This window comes from Zingiber officinale, chromosome 4B (genome assembly GCF_018446385.1).
Source record: "Zingiber officinale cultivar Zhangliang chromosome 4B, Zo_v1.1, whole genome shotgun sequence".
In the NCBI taxonomy this organism is placed as follows: Eukaryota; Viridiplantae; Streptophyta; class Magnoliopsida; order Zingiberales; family Zingiberaceae; genus Zingiber; species Zingiber officinale.
In genome coordinates this window covers 90,967,562-90,979,327 of record NC_055993.1, presented here as the reverse complement: position 1 = coordinate 90,979,327, position 11,766 = coordinate 90,967,562, and the positions used below count along the sequence as shown (strand labels likewise).

The 11,766-nt window shown below is 40.3% G+C and overlaps 1 pseudogene; it reads right to left on the bottom strand.

The window, feature by feature from the left end:
• Positions 1-1,487: 1,487 nt before the first annotated feature.
• LOC121977717 lies at positions 1,488-2,498 on the bottom strand (annotated as a pseudogene).
• Between the last annotated feature and the right edge of the window lie 9,268 nt (positions 2,499-11,766).

The window sequence follows — 11,766 nt, the reverse complement described above, 5'->3', positions numbered from 1 at the left end:
CGTGCGTCGAGGTCGAGTCCGTCGACGAGATCGGGAGGAAAGGAGAGGGGAGTCGGCATTTTTAGGGCTTCAGTAGGGGGTTACTGTAGCTTCTTATAAAGGTAGGGTTTAATTTCTTCCCAACCCTTAATTAGCCCTCCTAATGATGATTTCCAATACCATCTTAAGCCCAATAATCTATCCCCTTAAATACGGTCATACGCCCTCCAAATAAATCCAGAAAAATGTCCAAAAATTCCCTTAAATCATTATAGGTTATTTTATTTTGCCGTATCTCACAATAGCAGATACAACTTGATCGACAATTATTATCTCAAATAAGGGATCAAGGGCTTCTCGGATAAATCTGTTGTAGCATTGCGAAAACTAAGCTCTAATAGGTCTTGTTTTGCCATCAAGTTTCTAGAAACAAAATAAAGTCATTAGTATGTTTAAGAAAACAAAGATTCCTAATCTACTCATCTGTCAAGCACCCAAGAGGTATGTGTTTCATCAAGACTAATAACTTGTGAATAAAGTCAATAGGAGATGAAGGACTAAGATTAAGGGCACTTTCAAAAAGAAACAATTATAACGTCAAGCAGAGAGACAAATATAGAATTAAGTATTCAAATTATACAGTAGCCCAACACAAGTGACACAATAGACTTCTTCCAAGACAACTAAGATATTAATAGACTTATTTTGCACTCATTTCTATCTCAAGAATGTTCCATTAAGAGGAAAAAAGTTAAACTAGATGCAAACTAACCTTTCCATTCGGCATTGCAAGTATTTCTTTGATAGGTGCTTGCATTTTTCTTATTGGTAATCAAAAGATTTGAGATAGGCAATGTACTATTTTTTCACCTATGTCAAAAACATTGGATTCTTGCATAATAAACATACTTGAGAATCTGCATGAGTAATCAAATAAATATGAACATATTTGCATAATGAACATACTTGCAATCTTCACATGGAAAAGAAGTCAGAGTAGTAATATTCAAGAGAATAAACAAGTATTTTGGGCATGAAACTATGCTAAATCTATTAATTCCCAAAAATAGAGCCAAATCTATTATTTTCATAATGTATGATGGAATTCCACCAATTATAGTAACTAAATAGGAACAAGATGAGTTGAGCTAGAACAAAGTCAACCGATTGACACAATCAGGTTAGTAAACCTAACAAACTTATTTGAGACAATCAATAACCACTCAAGTAAATCAGAAATATGACAAACCTCTGCACTGCCTTTCCTATAAAGGACTGAAAGTACTGTTTTAATCAAAGATCACTGCACTTAGAGCAAGATAAATTGGAAATAGATTAGATCAGGTTAGACAAAAGTTAAGTATATTATGATAGTACAGACTTTTACCATTAGAGAAGATAATGAAAAGTTGATAATTTTTACGATTTCTTCGGGTCCAAATAGAAACTACAACAAGAGAAAAAGTGGAAAGGAAAAGAGATAATCTTGAGCTGCAAATGCAATTCCCTTATTCATCATCCTCTTCATCCTGTTCATCGTTCAACAATGTTTTATTTATAGAGGCATAATGTAGAAAATAGCTTCTTTTTTTATTATTATTAGATTTCAAACCTCTTCTTCTTCATCATCCTCATCGTCATCATTCACCTCGGATTTTGACTTGTCAGATTCCTCGCCTTCTTCTTCTTCTTTTTCTTCATCTGCGGCAGCAGCATGACTTCCTCCTCCACCAGACTATGAACCAGATAAAGGTGAATGATTAAGTGATTCGATACTGGAGTTGTTCCACAAAAAGTGGTAAGTTTGTGATCAGTACCTGGCCTTTGTTGTAGGCAGCCATGGTTTTGGTGTAATCAGCTTTGAGCTTTGCTACCTTGGCTACGTATGGAGCTTTCTCCTGCAAAGGAGAGTTTGTTAAAGGTTGTTCGATTGAATTAGCAAATCATGTGTTGCTATTGATTACTTACTTATTTCGTCAAAGATTTCCACTTGTCTCCTCCAGCTAGCAACCTGTTCAGATCAAATTGATGCACTTATTATGGTGGTAAAAAATCGAAGAGAGAAAAAAAAATCAGTTATGGAGTAGAAAGATCTGTAGGGGAAAGGAAGAGGAAAACTAACTACTGCAACCGACTTGTTATTAGGGTTCTTTTCCTTGAACATCTTCCGAAATTCTTCCCTACCGAGCTAATCGAGTGAGCAACGACGTACAAAGAAGGGTAAAGCAAATCGATGAGCCGATAAGAGAGGATCTCACATGAAGACGAAGAAGGCACTCTGAGGCCTCTTGGGCGTGTTGGGATCCTTGCCAGCTTTGGACTTCCTTGGCTTCTTTGTCGCCCGTTTCGGTCCCTTCTTCACCAAAAGCCTTTAGAGAGAAGAAAACAAGCGTCCAATCCCCCCAAAATCAAACTTTTTCAACACCGATCGATCTGCTAAGAACATTAAAAGGTGAAACGGAATCTCACTTGGTATCAGTTTTCTATGAAGCATCAATCTTCGATTTCTCCCTCTTCATGGCGAGATCTGCAGCAAAGACGATTAGATCGGTCCAGAAAAGTAAAAAAAAAAACACACACACACACAAATCACATAAATCATGAGAAATTGTAAAGTTTACCTTGAGATTAGGGTTCTACGATGTAGGAGAGGAGGAGCGATTGATCGATGGGATGGAGAGGCGAAAACAAAGAGGATCAGAAGAGAAGGCAAGGAGAAGTTCGCCGGCATAGATGGGGTCGCTGGTATGAAGAGATCAAGAAAGAAAAATGCAAAGTAGGTGAAGAGATCATAAGTTGGAGAAGGTAAAGGAGGAGAATGCGGCGGCAAAAAATTTTAGGGAGAGGAAAAGAAAAAACACGGCGGCAAAATATGGCGAAGGGGAAAAAACAGCAAAGGAAAAAAACAACGGTATTCAACATCGCTTAATAGATAATGGTTTTCAAAAACCATTGTAGTAATTGTTGGGAGATCAGTGGCCGGCTTGAAGGGGAGTTGGATAGACGACACCCCAAATACTTGCTTCCTACACTTGTTAGTTTGCGCAGCGGAAATACAAACTAATATGAATACAAAGAAAGCTAAAAACAAGAAAGAAATCAAACCAAGCTACACAATCATTTAACGTGGTTCGGAGATTACTTGCTCCTACTCCACGACGTGTCCTTGAGATGGACGATCCATATCCGTCAGTGGATTAACCCCCGACAAACTCCGGCTATTTCAAGTCGCTTATTGTGGGTGGAGAAACCTCACTACAATACCAACCAAGACTCTTGAGACTAGTAGACTACTAATTAGGGTTTACCATCACTAATTTCGTCAACTATAACCAAGCTCCCAATCCTTGGTTATATAGGCCACGGGTTGAAAAATCTCGCCTACCAGCCGACTACTAAAACCATCAGTCGACTGCTAAAATCATTAGTCGACTATCCTCTGTGGAAATTTGACTGTTACATCCCAACAACTCGATACCAGTCGACTGCTAAAAATAGCAGTCGGCTGCTCCACACTGGTCGAGCGAACAGAAGCATTCTATTCGCACCTAGTCGACTACCGAGTCGACTACATCAGTCGACTGCTGTTTTCACCAGTCGATTGCTACAATAACTGCTACAGTACTACTATAGTAACTGCTGCAGTAACTGTTGCAGTAAAACTATAAAACTAGGATTTTACCCTGAGTACAATCTCTCATGCACTCGTACCCTCACGACTCACTTGACCCTTCATTGCAGCCTTGACCTTTAGCCTTCAAGCCTACTTCCTTTAGCTCTCGTCCCTCGGATGCATCCAAGCACGCGGCTCGTCCCCAATGCCATCCTTCGCGTATGCCTCGAAGTCGTTTCCCTCGGCCCTTGTCCTTGCTGCCTTGTCCACGGTCCCTCAGATGCTCCATCCTTCGCTGGACTCGAAGCCATCTAGCTGAGTCATATGTGTATCCTGCAAACCTGCACACTCATTTACACATATCAAATACAAGGGTGAACCTAACTTAAACCCTTTGCTCAAACACCAAAACACATGGTCGCACAGACCATTAGGATTGCTTCAACAAACTCCCTCTTTTTGATGTTTAGTAATATGTTTAAGTTAGGGAAAACAAATAGCAAATAAACATGCTAAAAACAATGGACATACGATGCTAAGACTATACACTTGGATTTACACCGCCGAATGAACTTACAATGCCAAGACTACACACTTGGACTTACAACGCCGAATTGACTTACATTGCCAAGACTACACACTAGGACTTACACCACTGAAATAAAAATGCAAACATGCATTGGAACCTATTCCAAGGCTCCCCTTACACCGATGCTCCCTATTAAGCTAGGAATTTTCCTACAGGGATTTTTTAAGAACCTATCCCAAGGCTCCCCCTCCATAAAGGCACTTAAGGTTTTTCCAACTAAACCTTACTTCTCCCTCATTGCCTAACATCCAAAAAGTTCTCCAACAATATCCCAATTATTGAAAACTTGTCATCCAAATCGACCCTAAACTCATGTATTATCCCCCATGGATTTCATATACCTGTACGAGTTGACTCGGTTAAAATTCAGTACTGAAAATAATTTCAGACTGGTATCAGTCGACTACCAGAAGTACCAGTCGACTGACCTTACCAAAATGAGCTTACAGAGACATTCTGTGATAAAAAAATAGTGTTACCAGTCGACTGATAACTGTACCAGCCGACTGGTATAGTATTCATGCAAAAATCAACCTTTCTGAGCCAACTTCAGAAATACACCAGAAATTTCACAGAACTCTAAAAATTTACAAATTTTGTGGAGATACATATTCTATCAATGTCTACTTGGAAAAAATATAAATAAAAATATATTTATTACAAATTCCAAGATTGACACAAAACACAAAACTTGTCACGCCCTAAGTAGTCCCTACCAATGAAATTTTGACAGCATCTCCCCTGTACGGGTGACAATATGAATCCTGATATACATATATCTATACTTCAGCCCACACGGCGGGAAAAATACAATACAAATAATAAAAAATTCACACAAGTATATAACCAATCCATGTAGTTTATATAGACAAACCACGCAGTTTAATATACAGCCTCCGGCTGACAACAGAAATTATTAAAAGAAAAGACGATAAAGGAATCATCACAGATATATGTAAATCCTACTCCACTACAACGAAGGAAATGAAATCCATGAAGTAATGAAATATCTGCAGTGGAAAACATGAGTAGCAAACCCGAATGTTCAACATAAAGTCTAAAGTACAAGAACCCACATCACAGGTATATATCGACATAGAAACGAATACCAAAGTCTACAACCAAAAATCATCGTGACAAAGGGGGCTAGCGACTGGAATCTCCCGACGGCCTCAACCTGAAAAGTAGTAATGTAACGGTGTGAGTTCAAAGAACTCAGCAGATAACCAATAGATATGTACAGTAACATATAACTACCAACAATAACCTTTAGTATAGTCTCCTAACAGTATAACAGGTATGCATAGCTGAGTAAACTGTAGTAACTAAGAATAAGCAGGTAGTACAGTCTACAATAAGAATAATAAGAAATGCATAACTGAAATAAACTGTACTCACCTGCGAGGTTTGAGCATATGAATGTGAACATACACAGATAAAATAGTCAGAGCAAATAAGCATGTATCCTGTATGCATGTCAAACATATGCAATCACCAAAAATACATCATCTAATATGCAACAATCACAATAAATGCAATCTGTGCATATGATGCAAATGACATGTCCTGGTCACCCCTGGCGCCAGTCAGCCATCTCACACACGATGGTGAGACCGAGTGGATAGGATTGTGACAACCGTGCACTCTACCATCACTACTCCTGAAGAGTGACCGAGTGGACGGAATGTTGTCGGAGTACACCTATCCTCCTACCTCAAACATAGTGAGGGAGCACAATGCTCTCATCTCCCGGTACGTGATGACTGGGAGGGATCCCTGTCCTGCTACCACGCTGCATCACATTATCCATGAGCGGACCAACAGAACCCTACAGAGCTAACTGCCATACACACCCTGGGTGTTGTGCCACTACCCATGTAGTGGTCACGTTGTATGCAGACCCATGTAGCTGACCGACGAGCTCAACAATAATGGAGTCGTCAATCGCCCAGCATGCAATCATGCGGAATGGTGCATGATGCTATAGTATGTCATACCTGAATATATCCTCCTCCATATATATGTGCCAGAAAAATAAACGCATATATAACCATGATATAAGCAACATGAATCCAAAATCACATATCCAGTATGTCTAGCAATTAATCCAGTATACAGAAGCACAACATATCATCACCTCTAAGAGCATCGGTACACATAACAATAACTAAGAGCATATAAGTCTAATGTATAACAGCTAATAGTAGAAGCAGGTAACATGTATCAATTAAACTATAACCAAGGAAGTGATAAATCTACCAATCACTAGTAATTATATATATACTACACATATCATAAGGCACTATCAAGAGATAAGTCAAAGGATATCCGCCTCAAATAGAAGGTACAATCAAGCAATCCAAAGTCGAGACGCCCGTCTCGAATCAGAGTCCTGCGTTAACAAACAATACATCTATATTTTATTTAGCTAAATCCAAATGAATAGCTAAATAAAATCTCCAAAACTCAATTAGGGCAAAATCCTAATCAACACAATCACAACCTACCTAATTAAATCTAACGGTCAATTAGGGTTAGTTACCTAATCCCTAATCACTAATTAGATTAGAAATCCAACGATTGACTAGGGTTAATTACCTTAACCCTAATCATTCCATTAGATTAATTCCAAAACTAAATAATTCTACACATAAACAACTAAATATAACCCTAATTCAAAACTACACATGATCATGTAATCAAATCATACCTAAATCAATCCATTATCCACAACACGTATCAAAATCCCTACACTTTACCTCGATTCACAGCCAAACATGATGCTGGCACTAAGTGACTGTTGCTGTTGGAAGGGTTTGCTATCAGAACAAGAATACCCCACAGTACCCAAATTTCAAAACCCACCGAACAACACAACCTACTGGAATCAACTGGATCAAGAAGGAATCAAGCAAAGATCACAGATCAACAAGAAATGGAGAACTCTAATCCAGCAATACCCAATTCCAACCAGAACTCACCTCCAATCAGGACCTCAGTCAGCAGCAAGGAAGAGGAGGTCCACAGATCCGATGCTTTCCTCCTAGTCTAAAATCGGAAGACGATCATGATTCCAGCAAGAAGGATCAACATAGCAACAAAGCCCTAACCTCCAAGATCGGCAACAACCAGAGAGAGAAAAGAAGGAATCATTCACTTACCTTCGAAGCCCTAACTACCTCTCCACACCGGCGATCGGTGGATCTGGCTCGATCCAATGGCATCGGATCGGGGAAAGGATCGGCAGAACCGAGAGGAAAGCTTGGGGAAGACTTGAGAATAGTAGATCAGGATGATCCGAGCCTCCTGGTTCGGTCTCCGACAAGCTCCGGCAATGAGCTCCTCCGGAGATGTCGACAATCGCCACAGATCCGTCCGCGAGAGAGAACGAGAGGAGAGTCGGGAAGAAGAGTCGGGGAAGAGGAAATCGGATCGGGATCTATTGGCGTTAGAGAGAAAGAATAAGAAAAGGAAATGAATTTATATATAAAACATTTCCTCTCTTAAACAGGTATCTCAAACAGGCTTTATCCAGACCCGTAAATTCGTCCCCTCAAACTCATCGTACGAGTATCGAAAAATTCTCATAAAATTTCTAAAAATTTCAAAAAATTCTATAAGGTTATTTCCCAAATAACCTTATTAATTAATTTTTTTGATATCTTACAAAACTAAGTTCAATTGAACTTTGACTTAAAGTCCTAGTTTTGGCTCCCTCTTGATGTATTTGTCCATACTAACCCACAATGCATCCCTAGCATTGATTTATATGACATATATACATCCAAAACTAATTATCATGTTATATGACCCCAATGTCATATTTCTAAGCATGAAACACATCCCATTTGTGCCAATTCCCTAGGTTTGAGACTCAAGTCCGTCTCTAAACCACTTGGCACATTCTATGACCCAACCTACACTCCCAAGTAGTACCCACTTGAGACCATTTTTCATGGATCCCAACTTGACTCTTAAAGCCCCTTCTAGAGCTCTTAACCTTAGCCACCTCCCTAGGTGACTCATCCACAATGGCTAGGTCACGTCGGTGCACCTCCGGTGACACTTGGCCTATAAACCTAACCTTCTTAACCTTGGACATCTTATCCTTGGTTAATTTCTTCTTATCATTAAATGGAATTCCCTTGTCATTTATTGGTTTCTCCTTGCTATAGTCATATGAGACCCTAACATAAGACTTTCCCTTAGCATTGGAGACACTAAATCGGTATCCTAAACCCGATCTATCATTGTTGGGTCTTTGGCTACCCAACACCATACCTAAACCCTTAGATCCAACATTGAATCTTTCTAGGCTTTTCTTCAACTTATCAAGCTTTTCCTTCAAAGTTTGATTTTCCTTTTCTAGACCCCTAACCCTAGAGTTGATATGTCCACCTTGGACATTCCTAGACCTACCCTTCCTAGGCATGTGTCTCCCTTCTTGGGATTAATGCCTAGGGTCTCCTTAGGTCTATCGTTTCTAGATTTATCATGCATAAATACCTTAGGATTTTGATCTACATTAGCCCTACTTCTATCATGATATTTGAAACCAAAATTTTGCATGGGTAAATAATGAAAATTATTCCTAGCATGCATGGGAGTATAACAATTAAACCTTGAATTGCAATTCAAGTTAGGATATACCTCCCTTACCCTTGAAGCTCCCCCTTGACTATTGCTTCTCTTCTTCTTCTCCCATTTCAATAGATGTGCAAGCTTCTTGATATCCCTCTTCTTGGGGCATTTTGTGTGGTAGTGTCCCTTCTCCCCACATGTGAAGCATACAATGCGCATTCTCCTTCTTTGAGCTTCTTCATTTCTACTACTCTTGTTAGTGTTTAACATAACTTGAATGGATTTAGAATTTACCTCTTTCTTACCCATTGGACACCTACTCTTGTAGTTCCACTTCTCATTGCACCCGAAGCAAATGATGTGGCCTTTTAACTTCACTTTAGTGGAGATGCTCACTAGGTTGACCTCCAAGACCTCTTCTTCATTCGTCTTGGATTCTTCTTCAACCTTTGAGGATGTAGATGATACCTTATCCTCCTTCTCCTCCTCGGATGTTGAGCATGGCTCAACCTCCTCTCCTTGAGTAATTGAATCCATCTCCTTGGGCTCTACCTCTTCATGTGTAGGCAAAAGTTCCTCTCCTAGAACTTTCTTCAACTTAATCTACAACTCGTGGGCGTTCTTGTATTCACCTACATGACTTATCACGTTAGAGGGCAAAATTTGAATCAACATTGATATTACCTTTGAATTTGCCTCCGATCGTGTGGTTTGCTCCTTCATCCAATGTCGTGGTCGGAGCTTCTTTCCTTTTCGTGTCCCAATCCGTCTCGAAGAAGTTCTTCATTTTCACCAACCAAAACGTGATGTCCCATAAGCTTCCTCCTTCGAACTTCAGAGGTTCTATCAAGCCAGTCATCTTCTTGCTTCCTCGGCGGTTAGTCTGATGGAGCGCAGCCTCGCTCTGATACCACTTGTTGGGAGATCGGTGGTCGGCTTGAAGGGGGGCTGGATAGACGACACCCCCAAATACTTGCTTCTTACACTTGTTAGTTTGCACAGTGAAAATACAAACTAATAAGAATACAAAGAAAGCTAAAAATAAGAAAGAAATCAAACCAAGCTACACAATCATTTAACGTGATTCGGAGATTGCTTGCTCCTACTCCACGACGTATCCTTGAGGTGGGTGATCCCTATCCATCGGTGGATTAGCCCCCGACAAACTCCAACTATCTCAAGTTGTTCCTTGTGGGTGGAGAGACCTCACTACAACACCAACCAAGACTCTTGAGACTAGTAGACTACTAATTAGGGTTTATCACCACTAATTTCGTTAACTATAACTAAGCTCCCAAGCTTTGGTTATATAGGCCACGGGTTGGAAAACTCCGCCTATCAATTGACTGCTAAAACCATCAGTCGACTATCTTCTGTGAAAATTTGACCGTTATATACCAACGACTCGATACTAGTCGACTGCTAAAACTAACAGTCGACTGCACCACACTGGTCGAACGAACAGAAGCATTCTGTTTGCTCCCAGTCGACTACATCAGTCGACGGCTGTTTTCACTAGTCGACTGCTATAGTAGCTACTATAGTATTGCTATAGTAACTGCTGCAGTAAAACCCTAAAGCTAGGATTTTACTCTGTGTACAATCTCTCATGCACTCGTACCCTAATGACTCACTTGACCCTTCATTGCAGCCTTGGCCTTTAGCCTTCAAGCTTACTTCCTTTGGCTCTCGTCCCTCGGATGCATCCAAGTCTGCAGCTCGTCCCCAATGTCATCCTTCGCGTATGCCTCAAAGTCGCTTCCCTCGACCCTTGTCCTTGTTGCCTTGTCCATGGTCCCTCGGATGCTCCATCCTTCACCGGACTCGAAGCCATCAAGTTGAGTCATATGTGTATCCTGCAAACCTGCACACTCATATACACATATCAAATACAAGGGTGAACCTAACTTAAATCCTTTGCCCAAACACCAAAACATATGGTCGCACAGACCATTGGGATTGCTCCAACAGTAATCCCTAAAAAGGCACACATAGATAATAGTTTTCAAAAACTATTGTCGTAGCCTTTAAAAATCATTGTCATAGCCCCAAAAAAGCATAAATAGACAATGATTTTTAAAAACCATTGTCGTAGGCCAAAATAACTATTAAAAGACAATGATTTTTGTTAAAACCGTTATTATGATTTGATATAAAACGATTATCGTTTGAGTGTTGTTGAATGAGGATTTTCTTGTAGTGCATCCTCCATGCTAATAAGGTCCATCAAGTCCCAACCTCTTCTACCTATGGTTGCAATATTGATCTCTAGACAATAAATAATCTTGGTCGAATGGGTTATCTGACCTCAACATCTGACAATCTTTGATGGGAAAATGATCCCATTGAGGTTGCCAATCTGGAAAGAGATATCGGCCTACAGATCTGACAACACTAGAAGTATGACCCAACTAAGTTGTTGCCTCTAGTGCAATAGACTTCTTGTGTGGCAAGCCAGCAGACTACGCTTCGCTCATGTGATCGTCCACGCGACCCGTCTAGGGCTAGCGTGGAGGTATATATTGATCTTCTATCTCCGCAACTATATAAGGTTTCATGAAAGTAAGTGAATGTATGATTTTCTTCTCTCAGGGTGAAGGTAAATGATCCTGTTTGAAATCGGTGGAAATGAAATGTTGGACACGTGGCTTTGGTGTGGACTAAATGAAGACTCCTCACTATATTCAAGTGACATCCAAGCACTCTTACGTGCAAGAAGAGCGTTAGCGACCGGGCCAGGGAAGAGGTCCCCTGTAAAATACCGAAAATGATAAGGGAATTTTCCGAAATTTTTAGAAATTTTTCGGAAATTTTTCGGAGCTCGTATGGACAAGTTAACGGGGACAAAAACAGGGTCCGGGAAAGGCCTGTTTAGGTTACCCTGTTTTAATGAGGAAAAGATTTATTTTTCTTTTCCTTTTCTTTTTCTTTTTCTTTATTTCCTCGCCGTTTCTTCTTTTCCACGCGCGACAACTCTTGCCCGAGCCCTCGCCGCGCGCCCGAT